Below are 18,092 nucleotides of genomic sequence, written 5' to 3'. Positions count from 1 at the left end.
TATATGTACTACATTTTCTTTAATCTGTTGATGGACATTTAGGTTGCTCTAGTTGATTCTTATATTTTTAAATATACTTCTACTACTTGATTTATCAGCTTTGTGTTGTTGTGTTGTTAGTCACTCAGCCATGACCAACTCTTGCAACCCCATGGACTGTAGCCCACCAGACTCCTCTCTCCATGGAATTCTCCAGGCAAGAATACTGAAGTGGGTTGCCATTCCCTTCTCTAGAGGGTCTTCCTGACCCAGGGATTGAATCCAGGTCTCCTGCATTACAGGCAGATTCTTTACCAACTGAGCTATCAGAGTAGCCCCTTCGCCCTTACACACCCTGACAAACGTCTCTGTATCCTTCAAAACACAGTGGACTATTTTGCCTACCCTGCCCCACCTGCAGACTGCTTCTTGGGTTTGTGGTTTGTCTGTGTGAATTTCCCATTCAGTCCTCCCTTCTCTGCTTCTCCATCAGGTCAAACTGGGTCCAGGGAAACTACTGCCATGAATTTATATACCAGTCCCTGGTGTTCTAATAAGGGCTCACTGGGTTTGCCTTCTGGCTGTACCATGGACTTTGGAGAATGTGTTTGACCATTTTCTCCTGAGGATCTGTAGTGTGAACATACTCTCTCTGTACTTTCCCTCCCTTCATTTGATCTTCACTCTATCAGCAGCTCCTCTCTATAAACTGTGGTTCAGGGTTGCCGATGTCTCCTGGCATCGCTAGAGATGGAGATTTCATTTCTTTCCACACAATCTTTGTTGCTTTGAGGGTGAACTCCAAGAGGAGAAAGAAGAAATAATCTCTCTCTACCGTATGAAAGTGGAAATCACAAGATATGCGATTAGTAATTTGCTTTTAAGAAGATAAATCTTGACTATAGTAGTTAGGTTGGACTGGGAGTAGAAAACAAAAGGGCAGGTTTATACCACTTGGTAATAGCAGATGGTCCAAAGAGAGATGTCCAGGAGGCTGTTGGAAGTTAGAGTCCAAAGAGGTTACCAAAGGATTCAGCAAAACAAAACCTTAAACAATGTATTCACTCCAGTGAGCCAGTCAGGGCTCAGTTGTAAATAACAAAACTATGCTTTTTAAATTTTTTAAAAGATATTTAAGGGAATCAAATCAATACAAGACCTATAGAAGCAAGTTCTAAGTAGGGAATTGACCAGGCATGACTCTGAAAGAGCACCCCAGAACTGACTCATCAAGGGAACTCTGCAACAAAAAGGCTATTAAGGAATCAGAAAGCCAGTGTTCTAGCTACTGCTTCCACAATCCAGGCCCAGTGCCACAAATGTTGGATCCAGAAACAATGCACCTTAAGAGTCATGTAAGTATACATTACCATATGTAAAATAGATAGCCAGTGGGAATTTGCTGTACGACACAAGGAACCCAAACCCAGTGCTCTGTGACAACCTAGAGGGGTGGGATGGGGAGGGAGGTTCAAGAGTGAGGAGACATATGTATACCTATGGCTGATTCATGTTGATACATGGCAGAAACCATCACAATACTGTAAAGCAATTATCCTCCAATTAATAAAACAAAATTTAAAAAAGAATCATGTGGGGTCTGGGAAGCCACCATCAGCATGATAACCCCTCTTGAGCCAGAGTGGTCCAGACACTGGCAACATAACACTTCATGTGTTGTCCCCTTCCACTCACCTCAGTTCTGAATCCGAGTCTCACATGTGTCTGATTGGCAGGATTTTTACATCAAAAACTACACTTTCAATGGAGCATGTTATTTTTAGATTCCCAACCTGTCTAGTTTAGAAAAGCATATAAGAAGAACACTGGAGCAGATGATGAGCAAAAATACCCAACTTTGGTCCAACTTTCTCTTGCCTCCTCTTGAGCTCAGTTTATTGATGCATTGGCTGTTATTAATGTGGATTCCCTCAAACTCCAGTCCTCTCCCACAAATACCTCTCTTACTGAATATCACATACTATCATATTTTCTTTTTTTTATGTTTTTAATTTTTATTTATTTTTTAAATTGTATTTTATTTTTAAACTTTACAATATTGTATTAGTTTTGCCAAATATCGAAATGAATCCACCACAGGTATACCCGTGTTCCCTATCCTGAACCCTCCTCTCTCCTCCCTCCCCATACCCTCCCTCTTATCAAAACAGCCCTAGATATTATTAAACTTCATTTTATAGAGAAAGACACTGAGACCCATAAACGGTGAAGTGATGTGCCTAAAGTCACCCAGACGACAAATGATGGATTTGGGACTTAGCCTCACAATCTAACTGCAGCAGGAAACGGCTACCCACTCCAGTATTCCTGCCTGGAAAATTCTACAGGATCACAAAGAGTCAAACATGACTGAGCGACTGAGCACATACATACCTCACGATCTAAGGGCTTCCCAGATGGCACAATGGTAAAAATGCAGGAGACACTTGTTTGATCCCTGGGTAGGGAAGATTCCCTGGAGGAGGAAATAGCAACCTGCTCCAGGATTCTTGCCTGGAGAATCACCATGGACAGAGGAGCCTGGAGGGCTACACTCCATGGGGTTGCAAAGAGTCAGACACGACTGAGCATGCGCACTCATGGCCTAACTCTGAATCCCATTGTGTTTCTTCTGCCTTTTAAATTTATTGTTCTTCAACTATATTTCCCTTTAAACTGAGAAGGGCTTTGGCCTCTTCTGAGCAAGTAAAGTTGGTTTCTTAATCCCTATTTTTTTTTTTTTCAGAAGCCTGGTTACTCTGTACCCCTCACCACTGCATGTCCAGACGGTTAATGTTGTTGCCAGCCTGGCTGAGGATACACATAACATTCCCCTATTCTTAAGGGGCTGCCACCTTATTGGCTGCTTCATTTTGCCTGTGCGAATCATGAATCAAGTTTCCCCACACTGGCCAAAGTTACTGATGGTCACTTGCTCCTGAATATCTAAAAGGAAAACTCTGGGCTCTCTGATCCACAGTACTGTTCAGTCTATAAACTGACTGGAGCCCTCATTGTCCCAATTTCCCCTGATAACCATCACTTGCCTCCGCAAATCTGGCTGAGTTATTCTTGGGCATGCCCCTGCTTTCATGCCTTTGTTGATAACTGTCCTCTTTGCCTGAATTTTCCTTCTTTTTCCCAATGCCTGGGAACCCATAACTTCACTCATCTTACATGATTTATCTCCATCAACCCCTTGTCCACAATTCTAGACTCCTGCATAGATTTCCCCAAAATCTCCACTCCCAAATTTGAGTTCTTGCCACTGCAGACAGTTCTCTGCACCGGACATAGAAATGTGGTAACCTATAAGCACAGTTATCTTCAAAGTAGATCTAGAGGTTCAGTCGAAAGGATGACCTACTTCTCTTTTCTTCAGCACCTCAGGCCCCCTCTTAGTTCAGGGACTGTTGGCTCTGGCACTGGCCTTACCCCTCAGCAGCTGGGAACAGTGGGAGTTCATGTTTGCGGAGAGCCAGCCTGACTTTGAACACAGCAGGGGAAAGTCAGAGTCACCCTCTCCTACTGGTTGTGATTTCAACAGCATGCAGGCTGTCTGTGCTGTCACAGAAAGCTTGGGGCCATAGAAAGGGGCCTATGATCTGGAGGCACTGGTTCTAATACCTGATCGCTGGTTAGTGGTCAATGACCTTGGACAGGGCACATAGTCTCTAAGACAACTCAATATTCTAATCTGTAAAACAGGAGCAACAAGAGCTAAATTCCAGGGGTGAAGTAGGCGTTTAAATGAGATAATGCATGTGTTCACCTATAGTGGTTGCTCTGCATTCGTTGGTCTCCTCGGCACTGACCCCTTCATTCTTCCTCTTCATGCATCAGTCAGGATAGATACATGGAGGACACAACACTAAGACAGAAGGACAGACTGCAGTAATGCATCCGCAAGCCAAGGAATGTCAAAGAGTGTTGGCAAAGGGCAGAAGCTAGAAAGAGACAAGGAAGGAGCCTCCCTTAGAGCCTACATAAAAAAAGAGGATGGCCCTACCAATACCTGGATTTTGGAAACACGAGACAATACATTTTGTTTTCTAAGCCACTCCATCTGTGGTACATTGTTAAGGCAACTAGAAGAAAATACAGTTGGTTATCGTTATTATGTGGCTATAAGGCTTCTTGAAGACAAGAAGGATTTTATGCCTTTCAGACATCCTCTTTGGGTTTCTGGAGCCCTTTGGGAGCCTAGAGAGAAGGCAGTCTGGTTTGCAGAATCACGGGAGATTTTATGAATTCATCCTTTTTATGACATCATGGAAACAAAACCACGAATTATCTCCAGCCTCGTTTACTAGGTGAATTTTAACTGAGGCTTATATAAGGCACACACACAACCAAGCACTCTGCTCCTTTTTGAATGCCTCCTAGCTCTCTTACAGTTTCAACCTAACTTCCATCACCATAATAAGACATATCCCAGGACAAGCAGCAGGAATGTCATCTAGAGAGACAAGGAGAACCAGCCAGGCAGTGTAGCCTCTGTTTTCATCTCAGAAGACTTGTCATTACCAGTTAGGTCACAGCCTAACTGGTTCACTTTCTGCATTTGATGTTCTTCCCTATGAGCTCTGAAAGGGCTCCATATGGAATCAGACTTCAGACAAAATCTTGACTCCAGGTAAATGACTTAAAAACTTCCTCCATGTATTTTTCCACCCAACTTCTACCTGCTGATCACGTCAACTGGAAGGCATGTATCTTAGTGGATGGATGCGTATCCATAGTAGCCATAGTTGGTTGCCCACTCAGCATCCATTTATCCATTTCTCCCTCTTCCTCTTCCACAAGCCATGGGTCTCAGGAAACCCATCCCTACTCCCTGAGTTCAGGAATAGATCCTGATTGGTCTAAACATAGTTTTATTTCCCTGGCCAGGGGTTGGTGCAAGACTGAATGGTACCCAATTCAGAACCATAATATGAGCGGGATTCTGCAGGTGGGCTAGTGAGAAAAACATCCTCACCCAACCAAAGAATGGCAGAAGGAGGCAGGAAAGGGCAAAGAAGACAAAGAGGAGAGAGAGATGCAATCTTTTTTCTTTTATGGACATTACTGGGTCTGGATATAACACTTCGACCCTAAGGATGAAGACATCATGCAGAATAGCAGAGGAGAGATTTAGAAACTGGATTGTTGATAAAAAAAAAAAAATGCTGAGCTGCTAAACCAACCAATTTGGAAGCCTCACATGTTCTGGGTTTTTTTTTTTTTTTCCTATTATATGAACTTACTATATTTACTTTATTATTTAAGCCAGTTTGAGTCTGTGTCTGATACCAGCAAAATAAACGCATTTCAACAAATAAAAAATATATTTTAAAGAAAAATTACCATATTGAAAATAAAATTTACCTTGCTTTTTCACTTACCAAGAGAATTTTCTTATGTTGGTAGATAAACTTTATAAATTTAATTCTATAGAAAGATTATTTTTACATCATAATTTACTTAACTATTTTGGGCTAATTAGGTTTAATTTCATTTTCACTATTATAAACAACATTGAAAGCAACATCTACAAACAACTCTTTTTAGTTTCCTCTACTAGATCAGAGAGGTAACATTTCTGGTTCAAAAAAAACTTTTTGAAGGTTTTTGATATTGCCAAATTGCTTTCTAGAAAGACTAAATCTATTTAAACTTCCATTAGCGTGATATAAGAGAACCTCTCTCACCACAATGTAAATCAAAGGTATTTTATTAAGATAAAAGAATAGCATTCTCATCTTAATTGAAATGTTTGATTACTAGTGATGCAATATTTTCCTCTGTTTACTGGCCACATATATTTTTCTTCAATAAATTGCTTGTTCATGTTCTTACTAATTTTTAAATTTAGGTTTAATATTTCCCTGCATAATTATAAAAGCTCTAGGACTAATATGTGCAATAAACTTTCAATTCATAATTTACTTTAATCCTCAAAATAATTTTGTTAGGTGGTTGTTGTTTAGTCGCTCAGTCGTATCTGACTCTTCCATGACCCCATGGACTATATAGCCTGCCGGGCTCCTCTGTCCATGGGATTTTCCAAGCAAGAATACTGGAGTGGGTTGCCATTTCCTACTCCAGGGGAATCGTCCCAACCCAGGGAGTGAACCCATGTCTCCTGCATTGCAAGCAGATTCTTAATGGCTGAGTCACCAGGGAAGACCAATTTTGTTAGGCAGGTTTGATTAAACCCATCTTGGGATAGGATGTAGGATCAGAGAAGTTAAGTAAATTTGTAGCAGTCGTCAGGGTGTGATTCAAGGCTGAGTACAGGTGCACACACAATACCAGCTTGACATCTGCCATCTGAAGTGACTCAGCTGTCACCCAGGCTCTGTTCTTTTTCTAGCAGGTGAGCTTTATATCTGGGTAATAATCTAGTTCTCCATGAAAAAGAGATATTGGTAAATATATGGATGTATTTTTTCCACTTGGTATGTTTCCTGTTCTTTTGATATAACCTCAGCTCCCTGAGAGTGACATATTTCCTACCATTGGAATGCCCCCCGATGCAGCAACTGTAGCGATAAACACAAATGTTTCTAATGCATGAAATATGACCAGTAATTGCCTTCACCACCTGCTTCTTGCTTGTTAGCAATTGCAGGGACAATTGCATCCCATGCTCACACTGACAGATGACACAGTGGTCGTGGGACACTTTGAGCTCCCACTTTGGCAGAAATCATAAAAAGTAATCCAAAGAAACTGGTGGGAAGGGGGTGGGTAACATATCTGGGTTAGGAACCATAGAGCACCAGTTTTGAAACCACATATAAGAATCACCAGAGAGATTTTTAAAACCATCATGCTTCAGGTCACACTCAATACCAAGTAAATCAAAAGCTCAGGTGGGTGGGATCGAGACATCGGTGTTTTTTATACAACCTCTCAGGTGACTCTAACATGCAGTCAAGTTTGAGCACTAGTGCTGTAGAATCACACCTCTGATTTTCTGTCTTGCAAAGGAAACCTTGCACTCAGAGATGCAGGAAGGCTCCAGGAGAGACAGAAGAAAGGTAGGGCTCAGGAAGAGCTTGGAGACCTGGCAGGAGCAGTCAGACCATGCTGAGATGGCTTCTACACTGCCTGCCTCAACTCCAGGACGTTCTTTGATTTAAAAGTAAGGTACCTCCACTGGCTTAGGTGACTGATGTTGAGATAGTTCTATCTTTGAGTAAACTCATACACTGAAAAAGTCAGCTCATTGGAGAAAAGGGCACGGGTAAAATACTGAGGCGGGTCCTAGGCTTAGAAACCAAGTCGCTGTTAGGAGATGGAGCTTATGTTCTTTTAAAAAGGAAATTTCTCTTGAGCTCAAGAAAGATACAAGCATGAGGTGAAAGGATCCAGGGACCCTCTTAAGGAGCATGATGATGCTATAAGCACTTCCCAAACTCTGAACTCTTGTTACATCCTTCTGATTTTCCAGAGACTGGGGACTCATAAAACAATATCCCCCACTACTGCCAGGAAACAAACCAGAATAAAAAGAGCAGATATGCTGAAGGATCTCTTCCTGCCTCTAAGCACAGCAAACTCCCATTTCATCCTTTTCTCCTTTGGTTTTTCTTTCCACCACCTCCACAATGGTAGAACTAAATTAGGTTTCTCCTGAACCTAATTAAATGGTGATTATTTATGCACAAGCATTCTTCAACATTTCTACTGTCCTGAAATGTCTTTCTCCCCCATGATCACACTTTGAACTACAGCTTTATCTCCCCTTATGATATGTGTCTTCTACTCTCCCTCACCATTTTTAGTAAAAATCCTCAGATGTGGAACAAGAGCTACAATTCCTAATTTACAGATGAAGAGATCAAGAGAATTCCTAGGGTCCAAATCTACTCAGTGGAGAAGCTGAGAGACAGTAAGACAGGTGTGGCCAGTGAGAAAGACTAGCCCAAAGACAACCAGAAAGGAGGCAGATGTTCACAGATTCAAAGGAAAAGAAAGACACAGATTCTGGTGGATGCAACGACGTAGAAACATGAGAGAGATCCAAAGTCAGGAATAGATGAGCTTTTCTTCCACTGCAGACAGGTCTTAGCAGAAAAACCTCTTCGTAGGTTCTGCTGCAGGTGTTGGGTCATTTCCCCCGCTCAGGTTCCCCCCTGTGTGACTGGGAGTAGAACAGTGGTGACAAATGAGTATCATTTAGTGTGCCAACTCCAGTCAATCAGCAGTCACTTACACACTGTACTGACAAGGCTTTGAGGCTACACCTGGGTTCATAGAAAAAGACCGCAGTGATGGATTAGCAATGTCTGCCATGGATGCGGGTGACGAGAACTGCAGCACACATGCCAAGTGTTCTCCAGCTCTGAAGTGGATTGTTTCTAAATTCTAACTTTGGCGCTAACATTCTATGATTCGATGCAACCATGGCAAAAATGCAGAGTCTTTTCACTAGATCACTGTTTTCTTCTAAAATTGTAACTATTAACTGCCATCATTGAGTCTAAGGGAAAAAAATAGGATTGAAGGAATATTTAAAGAGGGAACATTTGTGGGTTTTCGTTTCTCCCAGAGCTTCTAGAAATACGAACATTTTTGAGTGCTAGAGGCTGCTTTTTTGCATCCCTTGGAGAGATGGAAAAAGGGAGACAGCTGGAAAAATTTAGGACACTTCTAAATTATTTAAGACCCTTTGCTTTACTTGTACTTTCCAAAAGAACACAGGCACCAAGGCTTCAACCCATGCACCCTGCTCACTCAATAAGAAATATGGAAGCTTAAGCTGTGAAAATAAAATAACCACAGCATGTGCTCAGAAACATCTGAAAGCTGGAGTTTAGTGATTTGTGTTTTACAGTACAGGTGATCGGTCCTCCAGGAACTGAAATCTGTGAAGGGATGGGGTGCTTGGCAAGGAGTTCAGACCCATGGTGTTCAGAGGGTGGTGATCTTGGGAAACAGAACTGTCTAGCTTAGGGTCTAAATACAAGAATGCCACTGGGTGCTCTTGCCCTCCTAATGACCTTACAGCACAGGCAGTCTGTTATGAGATGCTCTGGACTTGGGAGTCTAGAGATCGATTTTAGATTCTGAATATTTCAGAAATCTGTTTCTTTCTTTCTGACTCTCCCACTAATTCTCTAGGTATGTCCTCATCCAGTTTCACCCAGATTCCTCCTAAGGTCTTTTATCTCTTCTCTGGACCTGTTGGTCCATCCTCAACATTGTAGCCAGACTGATCTCTTCAAAATTTATACTTGACCACACTACTCCTACTTAAAACCCCTTAATGACCCATGTGTGTGTAAGTTTATTTTTATTTTAAATGAATTTTTATTGGAGTATAGTTGCTTTACAACATTGTATTACTTTCTGCTGTACAGCAAAGTGAATCACTCATACGTATACACATATCCCATATTTTTTGGATTTCCTTCCCATTTAGGTCACCATAGAGCACTGAGTAGGGTTTCCTGAGCTGTACAATAGGTTCTCATTAGTTATCTATTTTATACATAGTAAATTCAAATTCCTGAAAATGTTCTAAGAGACTTTGATCCCTACTTCATATGTACTAACACCAACACAGCTGAGTTTCCCCTGCATGGTGTGCTCTGTTCTACCTTTAATCCTTCATTGGGAGTGGCTGATCCATAGCTGTCTGCCTGGCTAATTCTTTAGCCTCCCCACCCCTGCCCCTGCCCCAACTCTGCATATCATGACATTTATCATATTTTGCTATAATAAATATACTGTTTCTCTACTCTTCCAGACAAGAGCACCTTGAGGATAAGAACAACATCCTGCTCATCTCTAAACTTTTGCCATCTGAAAATGTACCAGGACCATATAAATTTGTGTTGAAAACAATGAATGGAAAATATAAAGTATCTACCTTTTACAAGAATCACTCCTGTTCTTTAGCAAATTTACCCAAAGAAAGTTACAGTGTATCTTTAAAAGGATGAAATAAAAATCAGCTTGAAGTTCAAAATGGGTTTGTATGAATAGTCTACTATCCCTTTTCTTCCCATTTGACCATCTTCTCAGTGAAACCATACTCGGCTACCTACCTCTTCCTGATCATGTGGAATTATTGTTTCTTTTCATGGTTTCCTTAACATCTAATTTCAGATCTTCAATACAAAGTAAATTTTATATATCAATAGAAATATCAGTCTCCCTAGAAAGAATATGAGCTCCTTGAAGGCAGGAATTGTGGTTGATTTGTGTTTGGAGTAAAAATTCACAGTACAGATAGTAATGATTTAATAATTTTTAAAGCAAAAAAGTAAATAATTTATTATTATAATACCTTGTATTTATTGAGTACTTATCTAACTTAACTCTCATAGCAACTCAATGAGCTAGATACTATTATTATATCTATTTTGCAGATGAATTAACTGAGTCTTCTAAATGGTAGGTGATTTGTCCAAGGTTACATTACCCCCAAGTAGCTGAGCCAAAACTTGAAGTTCGATCTGGCACACAATGAAGTGCTTCAGTGAATGGATAGGTTGATGGATGGATGAATGGATGGGTGGGTGGGTGGATGGATGGATAGGTGGATGCGTGGATGGATGACGAGCAAACTACTTGGATTCTAAAATCAAAGGGAAACATTAGACATTCTTCACCACCACTACTATCACCACCACCCCCTGCTCCAATGTCTTGAGAAGACTAATAGCTCCAGCACTCACTGAAAATGATGATTTTGTAACTAGCAGAACCCACCGGGCCCTTCCCAGCACAGATTCCCTCCCCACATCCTCTGCATGCCTCTTGTCTTGAGAAAAACTTTAGCCTCCTAAGTGAAAGAAAGAAAGTGAAGTTGCTCAGTCGTGTCCAACTCTTTGTGACCCCATGGACTGTAGCCTATAAGGCTCCTCCGTCCATAGGATTTTCCAGGCAAGAGTGCTGGAGTGGATTGCCATTTCCTCCTCCAGGGGATCTTCCCGACCCAGGAATCGAACCCGGGTCTCCCACATTGCAGGCAGACGTCTTACCATCTGAGCCACCAGGGAAGCCCCCAGGCCTCCCCCAAGTCCTGAAGAATAAATTTAACCAGATAAGTAAGAAAATGCAGAAAGGAAAAGTCAAGCAAGATAAAATAATAATGACAATAAGATACTAAATAATAAATTAAATAATAATAGTTTAGCCATTATACAAAGTCAAGGACCTATAGTTCCTCAAGTGCTTATGCTCAGTTGCTAAGTTGTGTCTCTTTGAGACCCCATGGGCTGAAGCCCACCAGGTTCCTCTGTTCATGGGGTTCTCCAGGCAAGAATACTGGAGTGGGTTGCCATTTCTTTCTCCAGGGAATCTTCCCAAACCCAGGGATCAAATCTGCATCTCCTGCACTGGCAGGCAGATTCTTTATCACTGAGCCACCAGGGAAGCCCCTCCTCCTCCAGGGCTGTAGATAATCTTAGCCATATCCTCTGAACTGTTTTGCAGATACTAAAATCCCTACGAAGTGGAAGAAGTTAACTGTATGCTGTCCACAAGCACATAGACCTCAAATCAGCTGGAATCAGAAGGTTGATGGTGTTGACTCCCGATTACCTCACCACCAACCAATCAGAAGACTGTACACAAACTGATCACACACCCCAAACATCCCTCCGTCACCCTATCTTTAAAAGATGGTAACAATAACCCTGTGTACGAGACTGCAAAAGAGACACCGATGTATAGATCAGTCTTATGGACTCTGTGGGAGAGGGAGAGGGTGGGGAGATTTGGGAGAATAGCATTGAAACATGTATAATAACATGTATGAAACGAGTCGCCAGTCCAGGTTCGATGCATGGTACTGGATGCTTGGGGCTGGTGCACCGGGATGACCCAGAGGGAGGGGAGGGGAGGGAGGAGGGAGGAGGGTTCAGGATGGGGAACGCGGGTATACCTGTGGCGGATTCATTTCGATATTTGGCAAAACTAATACAATATTGTAAAGTTTAAAAATAAAATTAAAAAAATAATAATAATAAATAAAAGCCTTTCCCTGAAAGCCATTCCTGAGTTTGGGTCTTATAAACACTAGCTGCCTAGACTTGCTAGGTGCTCTGAAGTAAACACTTTCCTTCACCACAACCCAATGATAAAAGCTTGACTTTACTGCATGCAGGCAAGTGGGCCCAAGTTTGGTTTAGTAGAATTCTTTGTGGGGAGCAGGGAGAAAATCTTGGAAGAGAAGCCTAGTTCGATTCATCAAGAAATGATAATTTCTTAGTACCTGCATTGTATCTGAAAGCTTGTTTTAAGTTATAGGATCTCAGCCTTTGTCCGTATTCATTCTTCTTACTCCTTGAATATTGCTAAACTATTATATGTGTCTCTGTGTTAGAGATGAGTCTCTTCCCTTTTTACAAAAGAAATACTGACTTTTTTTTTAAGTGATTCTTGACATTTTCCCATGCCAGAAGGAATTCCCACTTAGTCTAATTAGGCTCTCTCCTTCCTTAGGTCCCTATCACTCATTTGTTTCCAGCTGAGTGATGCATTACAGGGAGCTTTCTAATTACTTTTGTTTTGTAGGCAGCCTCACCTGCAGGTAGCCAGTGAATGCTTACCTAAGCCAGACTACTGATCTCTACTGACTAGTGACCTAATAATACCTACAATCTGCTCCCCCCATCTCCTCTCACCCTATTAAGAAATCAAGAACAAAGACCCACACCATACAGTAACAGAATATCACCAAATAAAAATTTCTTAGAGGAGCATCATACTCCAGATGAAGAAGCAGAGTTTCACTTTTGAACCTACCTTTCTTAAAGCCTCAAGTTTATCTACCACATGATTTCTCAATCAGAGCACACTGGTCCTGCAGTGGCTCTCCATGCTCTACCAGATAAAACCTTTAGCTGCTTCCTACCAACTGCCATTCTCTTGAATGCAGCAGCAGCTCACAGAAAATTTCAATAACTTGAGTGACTTTATAATTTATTATCCCAAATTAGTGCATTTTTGGGAGTCAAAGTGGGCATTATCCTGATGACACCAAGGAAATAAGTGCAAACTAGGATCATCCCAGTCAACAGCCCTATCAATAACTACTTAAGCATCTTTGTATTCCACCCCTTAACCTCTGTCCATGTTTTCCAAGCCTCGTGAGGCTTTAGGATGAAGCTGCCTGAGCTACGACTCAGTTCTTACTATGGCTCTCGCCACATGCTTCCACCAAACTTCTCACGGAACACAGGTTTACTCCGTCACGGTTGCTTGCGTCATCATGTTCCCTTCTAGACGATAAGCTAGATGATGGCAGGAATCGGGCCTGTGTCCCTAGCACTTGGCACAGTTCCTAGTATAGAATCAGTGCCTAATAAATACTTGTTTTGCACATGGACAGTAACTACCATGTAACCTGCTTCACTGATGACCCAATAAAGACCTTGCGTAGGTGCTCAGTTGTGTCCAACTCTTTGTGACCCCATCGACTGTAGCCCACCAGGCTCCTCTGTCCATGGAATTTTCCAGGCAAGAATACTGGTGTGGGCTGTCATTTCCCACTCCAGGGGATCTTCCCGACCCAGGGATTGAGTCTGCGTCTCTTACTTCTCCTGCATTGGCAGGCAGATTCTTTACCAACCGCACCACCTGGAAAGCCCAATAAAGACCTTAGGCTCATGGTAATAAAGATGACGGCAATTCACCCATTCATTCCTTTTCCCATCTACTGAGCACATATTAACATGAGCCGCCAGATCTTCATTTGAGAGCAAACTAACCCAGGACTATGGGTCATCTCTGTACATCGATTTCACATTTTCTCCTAAAGTGAATCAGCTGATACCATGTGGGTCCTGTGCCTTATAACTCTTAAATTTTCCTTTTCCTTTTGCTGTCCAAAACACTACGCCTATTTTCTAACAACCGGGTCAGAAGATTTTGATCCTGACAGACCGCAATGGCATAATATGATAGATTAAGCCTAGACAGTCACAATTAATTTCTAAACAGACTTAATTTCATTTCTCTTCTCCAATAAACCCAATTTACCTCAGCGGAGGTGTGACACGTCTGATTAGACACAGCGATGCTGAGAGCAACCGGCCTTACAGAGGAAGGGTTGTGTGCACAGGGCGATAAGAAATCAAAGCGAAGTGGGATTCCTCCGCTGCGTGATTAGCAGTAATTCACCAGAACCTCCAGTTCTGCCGTCCCTCTGCTGCTCTTTAATTGGAGGGATAATTAAGCTGGAAGAGGGTGGGGAAGGGTAGGCGGGGTCAGTCCTCGCTTAGCGTTGGAATTACAGGGCGAGGAGAGACTTGTTCAAGGGAACAATTTTATAATTTTTGAATGCTAACTCAGAGTTCTGCTCCCATGCAGTCCTACTGAGGAAGAAATGGGGTCAAGCCCAGTGCTTCAGAGATACTCAGTTTTCTCAAGAGCAGCTAGAGAAACTGATTTTTAAGTCAATGTGCAAAGTATGTTTTTAAATTGAACAAGCATGATAACTGTCGATGCTTAGGGCACAGAACTTTTAGACCTCTCTGTTCGATGTACTCTGGGTGTTAAGGGTAGTGAAATTAATAAGACACACCAGTTTTTTTTTCATTAGTTCCGAAAAACTCAAGAGGTTGAGTATCACAGATTTGGGGTTTCCCCCATCCAGTTGTTATTGTTAATTCCCCTGATGAACTGATAATCAAAAGCATTTACTGAAGCATTAATAACTGCTTCAGACATTTGAGGTCTTGTCCTTTATAAGGGCAATTTCATCATCCTACCTCTCACTCCTTTAGTATCCTTCTCAAGACATGGCAAAGACAACCTACTGGGGACTTCCCTCGTGGTCCAGTGGTTAAGAATCTGCCTTGTAGTGCAGAGGACACATGTTTGATCCCTGGTTGGGGAAATAAGATTTCCTAAGCTCTGGGGCTACAGCTACTGAGCCAGCATCCTCTGGAGCCCACCCTACCCCATATAATGCAACGAAGACCCCACATGCTGCAACTAAGACACAATGCAGCCAAATAAAAATAAATGTGTTTTTAAAAGACAGCTGAGGGCTTTCCTGGTGGGTCAGTGGTAAAGAGTCTCCCAGCCAATACAGGAGACACAGTTTCGATACCTGATCCGGGAGCATCCCACATGCCTTAGAGCAACTAACCCCGTGTGCCACAATTATTGAGTCTGTGCTCTAGAGCCTGGGAGCCACAGTTACTGAAGCCCACGCGCCCTAGAGCCTGTGCTCCACAAGAGAAGCCACTGCAAGGAGAAGCCTGCACACTGCAACTAGAGAGAAGCCCGCACAGCAGTGAACACCCAGCACAGCAAAAAATAAATAAATAAAATTATAGGTATATAAAACAGACAACTGATTCTGTTTTTAATTCTTGTTCATGCCCTGACAAGCTGTGCAATCTTAGGCAAGCTACCTAACCTCTCTGAGCCTCAGTTTCTTCTCAGCATTAATAGGGATAATATGACCCGCCAAATGGAAACCAAATCAAGTAACTAACAGAAAGCAGCACTTAATATGTTCTCCATAGAACATGGTACCTTTCTTCCCTAGGAATCACTACAATGACACACTGCCCATGGGAATAGTTCAATTTCCAGATGAAGCAAGGAAGGCTCACAATCAGGGGTCTTCAAACGATAGTAGGATAAAGAAAGACAAAAGCACCTCTGAATTGTGACTCTGTAGAACAGAACTGACACAACTGAGCGACTTCACTTTCCCTTTTCACTTTCATGCATTGGAGAAGGAAATGGCAACCCACTCCAGTGTTCTTGCCTGGAGAATCCCAGGGACGGGGGAGCCTGGTGGGCTGCCGTCTATGGGGTCGCACAGAGTCGGACACGACTGAAGTGATTTAGCAGCAGCAGCAGCAGAACAGAACTGAATTTTAATTAAGCAACAAGATAGGAGACACCATGCATTTCCAGGCAATTATGGAGCACCACAGGGGGTGTTGTAAAGTAAAAGGCTGCAGGCTGAGTGACTTCAGAAGCTCACCAATTCCACTGAAACATGGACCCCAGGATATCTTGTTGCGAATGGGGAGCAGTATCTGTCAATGAAAAGAGGAGAGAACTCTGGTGGCGAGACCAAGCGAGTCATCGGACGGAAAAGCTGGATTCTCATGTCTGAACAGAATGATCCCGAGCTCTTTCTGTGTAGTGGTGCTGAGCACACACCAGGCTTTCCCGGTGGCTCAGTGGTAAAGAATCTGCTTGTTAATGCAGGGGACACGGGTTCGATCCCTGGGCCAGGAAGATCCCACATGCCGCAGAGCAACCAAGTTCATGTGCTACAACAAGAGAAGCCACCGCAATGAGAAGCCCACGCACCACAACTAGAGTAGCCCTGCTTGCTGCAACCAGAAAAAGCCCACGCAGCAACAAAGACCCAGCGCAGACAAAAGTAAGTAATACATTAATAGGTTTTTTTAATTAAAATAAAGATTAGATATTTTGTTTAAAAAAAAAGTTCTTGATGGACAGATGTTAATATCTTACCCATGGTTGGCTCTACTCATGTCAGTTTGAGGCAGGACTCAAATTTAAGTTTTCAGAATAGAATTGTTGATACTCTACCCCAAGCCTACCCTTCTCCTAATCTTCTCCATTTCATTAAAGGTTACCACCATCCACAACATCCTTGCTGCTGCTACTGCTGCTAAGTCGCTTCAGTCGTGTCCAACTCTGTGTGACTCCATAGACGGCAGCCCACCAGGCTCCCCCATTCCTGGGATTCTCCAGGCAAGAATACTGGAGTGGGTTGCCATCTCCTTCTCCAATGCATAAAAGTGAAAAGTCAAAGTGAAGTTGCTCAGTCGTGTCCGACTCTTAGCGACATCATGGACTGCAGCCTACCAGGCTCCTCCGTCCATGGGATTTTCCAGGCAAGAGTACTGGAGTGGGGTGCCATTGCCTTCTCTTCATGATCATCCTTAATTTCTGACTATTTACATACTCTGTGTCCACCAGCAAGTCTTTTAGCTCTTATTTCAAAAAATACATCCCACATCTAACCACTTCTCATGTTTGTAGTGTCCTTCCAACCGTACTCTCCACTTCCTCTTTTGCTTTGTATATTTTATTCTCTACATAGCAGCTTGAATCACCTTTAAAAGACATAAATCTCTCCCTTATACAAAACCCTCCAGTGGCCCATATTCACTCAGAATAAGATCCAAATTCTTTCCTATGACCCACAAGGTCCTACTTGATACAAGCCATACCTTCACCTCTCACTCTTGTCTCATTCCACTCTCCTTTCTCACTCTATTTCAGCCACATTGATCTTGCTATTTCTGTAAAATGCCAAGCTAGTCACCACCACAGGGACTTTTAATCTGCTTTTCTCTCTGCCTGAACGATTTGCCTCACAGAACTATCATATAACAATCAATAACATGAGGCTTGTTTCCTCATGTTACTCAGTTTCTACCACAGTGAACTTCCTTCAAGAATATTTCCCTGTCACTCATATATCCAGACAAAACTATAATTCAAAAAGATACCTGCACCCAATGTTCACAGCAGCACTATTTACAACAGCACAAACATGGAAACAACCCACATGCCCATCAACAGATGAATGAAGGTGTGCTGCATGTATGCAATGGAATATTACTTGGCCATAAAAAGAATTGTGTTGCCATTTGAAGCAACACGGGAGAACCTAGAGCTTATCATATTAAGTGAAGTAAATCAAAAACAGAAAGGAAAATACCATATGGTATCATTTAACGAACTCATCTACAGAACAGACTCACAGCCATAGAGAACAGACTCACCATGGTGGGGTGGGGAAGGGATGGATTGAAGTTTGGGATCAGCAGATGCAAATTAGTGTATACAGAATGATAAACAACAAGATCTTACTATATATAGCACAGGGAACTATAGTCAATATCCTGTGATAAACTGTAACAGAAAAGAATACAAAAAAGAATGTATCTGTGTGTGTGAGTGTGTATAATTGAAACAAAAAGAAAAAAATATTTCCCCATCACATATTCTTCTTTTCCAATTTCCCCCAAAGTTTACATTCTACCTACTTTATTTTTCCTGATAATATTTCTCTCTGCCATAAATTATACATTTATTTGTTTATTTCCCATTTTCCCTGCTAGCATACAGATTCTACCAGGGCAGGAAACTCATCCATC

General features: G+C 42.1%; 1 long non-coding RNA gene across 10 annotated transcripts in view; it reads right to left on the bottom strand.

Moving 5' to 3' along the window:
• LOC147372405 (uncharacterized) overlaps positions 1-14,149 on the bottom strand; it is a 45,749-nt gene extending 31,600 nt beyond the window's left edge. For 6 of the 10 annotated variants that reach the window (XR_015164062.1, XR_015164059.1, XR_015164064.1 and 3 more), the window contains exon 1: positions 13,966-14,148. This is a non-coding gene — a long non-coding RNA (uncharacterized LOC147372405). Of the gene's footprint in view, positions 1-13,965 lie in introns of all 10 variants that reach the window. The other 4 variants (XR_015164065.1, XR_015164061.1, XR_015164056.1 and 1 more) reach the window with 2 other exon arrangements.
• Positions 14,150-18,092: the final 3,943 nt, after the last annotated feature.

The sequence above is a fragment of the Bos grunniens genome, chromosome 5, assembly GCF_055505025.1.
Source record: "Bos grunniens cultivar Pamir isolate PY7600 chromosome 5, Bosgru_T2T1.0, whole genome shotgun sequence".
Classification (NCBI taxonomy): domain Eukaryota; kingdom Metazoa; phylum Chordata; class Mammalia; order Artiodactyla; family Bovidae; genus Bos; species Bos grunniens.
The sequence above is the reverse complement of the archived record's forward strand: the minus strand, read 5'-3'. Positions and strand labels throughout refer to the sequence as shown.